The following is a 3,476-nucleotide window of genomic DNA, read 5'->3' on the forward strand; positions in this document are numbered from 1 at the left end:
GTCATTAGGCTTAGTGTGGAAGGTGAGGTCAATTGAGGCTCTATCCCGATTATTATTTAATTCAGCATGAACAGCAAGTCGGACAGGCGGATGTGGAGAAAAATTAGATAGCTAGCTAGTTAGTTAGTTAGTTAGTTAGTTTTAGTTAGTTAGTTAGTTAGTTAGTTAGTTAGTTAGTTAGTTAGTTAGTTAGTTAGTTAGTTAGTTAGTTGTTAGTTCTTAGTTATTCGTTATTAGTTTTCGTTAGTTCGTTCGTTCGTTAGTTCGTTCGTTTTCGTTAGTTGTTCGTTCGTTCGTTCGTTTAGTTCTTGTTCGTTCGTTCGTTCGTTCGTTCGTTCGTTTTTTCGTTCGTTCGTTCGTTCGTTCGTTCGTTCGTTCGTTTTTTCGTTCGTTTCGTTTTTTTCGTTCGTTCGTTCGTTTTCGTTCGTTCGTTTTCGTTTTCGTTCGTTTCGTTATTCGTTCGTTCGTTCGTTCGTTCGTTCGTTCGTTCGTTCGTTCGTTCGTTCGTTCGTTCGTTCGTTCGTTCGTTCGTTCGTTCGTTCGTTCGTTCGTTCGTTCGTTCGTTCGTTCGTTCGTTCGTTCGTTCGTTCTTCGTTCGTTTTCGTTCGTTCGTTTTCGTTCGTTTCGTTCGTTTCGTTCGTTCGTTCGTTCTTTGTTTCGTTCGTTCGTTCGTTCGTTTCGTTCGTTCGTTCGTTCGTTCGTTCGTTCGTTCGTTCGTTCGTTCGTTCGTTCGTTCGTTCGTTCTTCGTTCGTTCTTCGTTCGTTCGTTCGTTCGTTCGTTCGTTCGTTCGTTCGTTCGTTCGTTCGTTCGTTCGTTCTTTCTTTCGTTCGTTCGTTCGTTCGTTCGTTCGTTCGTTCGTTCGTTCGTTCGTTTTCGTTCGTTCGTTCGTTCGTTTCTTCGTTCGTTCGTTCGTTCGTTCGTTCCTTCGTTCGCCCCCCCCCCCCCCTGCCTCCCCCCTCCGTCCTCGGTGATCGGCGTTGGTAAATTTTGGAATGAAGGAAACCTTATCTTGTTTTAGACCCCTATTTCGGCTTTACCAGATTCCCCAGATCTATCTAGCTAACCAAAACATTCTGTAGGCTCTGTGGTAACAATACTTCCTAAATGTATTCTAACTGGGAAGTCGGTCTATAATTTCTGTTTGCTTTCTTTGATTGATTGATTCAACTACGTTCAAAGGTTCTACTACACATAGATTTTGATCAAAACAATCTACTTTCCCTCCACTTTTTGCATAATAAATTCTGGAGCACTTTGCCTTAAGTTCTCATTTTCCTTGAAGCTGCAACTTCGATATGTTGAAGATCCACTTGGACCTGCCTTTTCATAACTTGCATAACAATTCACAAGCATGTCTTATTACTTAAGAGTTTAGCTAACAAATCTATCGTTGTTAGAATATTTTTAGAATTATTTCCCATACAATTTGTACATTTTCTCATTGAACCTGCTATTTAGCCAGCTGTATGTAAATAAAATATATACTAAAATAATTTTATTTTTAAAATGAATAAATAATATAACGCTAATGAGAGGACTCTCGCAATATTACTTTTTAATTTATAATTTATGTTGTTTAACTATTGTTAAAACCCGTTGCTATGGACGCACTGCAATGTCAAAACTTTCATACAAAGTACAATTACAATTGAATATTTCGGTAAATGACAGACATAAACGAACATTATAAACTAAACAGCGTGTTAATAAGAGAAAAATAAAATTTAAAAAAATCTTACACAAGAAAGTGTATTGTGCTCCAATCAAAAATTAAAAAGAAAAAAACTATCTCCTCAATTGCATAAACAATCTCTGATAATGTAAATAAAGTAAATACAAGTAAAGGCGTTAAAAAACTAAAACAACTTGAATCGATTTTTCTACTACAATTGTTTTTTTTTTCTATTAAGAGGTGGGTGTTTTTATAAAATATCAGATTAACACTAATGTTTATATATTTGATTTATATATATTTGATTTTCTTACAAATTGTGTTAGAAACTTACTTCATTAAGCAGTTGAAAAGTCATATCCAAGGATAATAACTTCATAAATCGAAATAGTTTCCTTTTAACGTTCTAACAAGTAAGAGTTATTTGTATTTTTTCTTTTACTACTTGCAATTCCTATGAATTATTTTGTATTTTTACCTGCATCTGAAGCTAAAAATTCAAAAGATAAACGTCGTTCCGTTTATCAATCTGATTATCTTGACATACGTTTAAAACGTACCATGAGTGATGAAGAGTCAGAAATTAATAATGAAATCGAAAATGAGGAACAAGTTGAGTCGGAAGAACAAGAGAATGATATTAATAATGATGATGGTACGTTGTTGATGTTGTGTTATTAAATAGTTTTTTATAATTGCATTCTGTATAATTTACTTCTTTCTATTCACCTGTGTTTTCTACTCTTAAAGGTTGCAAATGCATTTGTTTTCTGTTGACTTTTATTTTTGCAATTAATTGTTTGTGTTTTGTAATTGTCTAGTATTTCTATTTTAGTTTGTTTATATTAAATTTTTCATAATAGTGCCGTGTCATTTTAAAAAATATTATCTGGAAATTTCTTAAATTGTTAGTTAAACAATCATGCTGATTTGTTTGATTTCTTTTCTTCATTCCGACGAAATTTTTAATTATTTGAACATGACGTCACTAATGATTCATTGAGTTTGTAGAGGTCAGTCAAAATTAGTTCGGAAATAAGTTTTAATTTTTAATTATCATTCCGGTAGTTGTTTCATTGTTTTTGTATTACATTGGTTTCTTAGTTATGTTTTCTTAATATTGGAATTTTTAAGATTCTTTATAAAATTCTGTTAAAATATTGGAAATTATGAGATTTTTTTTCTGTTCGATTTACATATGTATTTTTATTATCTTTTTAGATTTACGGATTAGATTAGATAAGTTTATATAGGATTTGATAAGATTATATAGTTGATAAAATACCTTTCAACTTTTATTACTTTATATCTTGTTGTTATTAGTATTATAACAACTGGACAACAATAAAATGATTTTCAGAAATTACATAGGTTAGAGAAAACAGAAAACTTATATAAAAATCTTTGCTTCATACAAGAAAGCCGGATATATAGTCTTACGTCTAGTCTATAGTCTAGTCTATAGTCTAGTCTATAGTCTAGTCTATAGTCTAGTCTATAGTCTAGTCTATAGTCTAGTCTATAGTCTAGTCTATAGTCTAGTCTATAGTCTAGTCTATAGTCTAGTCTTAGTCTAGTCTATAGTCTAGTCTATAGTCTAGTCTAGTCTATAGTCTAGTCTATAGTCAGTCTATAGTCTAGTCTATAGTCTAGTCTATAGTCTAGTCTATAGTCTAGTCTATAGTCTAGTCTATAGTCTAGTCTATAGTCTAGTCTATAGTCTAGTCTATAGTCTAGTCTAGTCTATAGTCTAGTCTATAGCTAGTCTATAGTCTAGTCTATAGTCTGTCTATAGATCTAGTC

General features: G+C 32.5%; 1 long non-coding RNA gene across 1 annotated transcript; it reads left to right on the forward strand.

The window, feature by feature from the left end:
* Positions 1–1,873: 1,873 nt before the first annotated feature.
* On the forward strand, positions 1,874–2,328 carry LOC119615166. Its single transcript, XR_005232389.1, has 3 exons — positions 1,874–1,913; positions 2,000–2,086; positions 2,164–2,328. It is a non-coding gene; the product is annotated as an uncharacterized LOC119615166 (long non-coding RNA).
* The last annotated feature ends 1,148 nt before the right edge of the window (positions 2,329–3,476 follow it).

The sequence above is a fragment of the Lucilia sericata genome, unplaced genomic scaffold, assembly GCF_015586225.1.
Source record: "Lucilia sericata isolate MDLA Ls3-8-SP2 unplaced genomic scaffold, ASM1558622v1 Contig004274F_arrow, whole genome shotgun sequence".
In the NCBI taxonomy this organism is placed as follows: Eukaryota; Metazoa; Arthropoda; class Insecta; order Diptera; family Calliphoridae; genus Lucilia; species Lucilia sericata.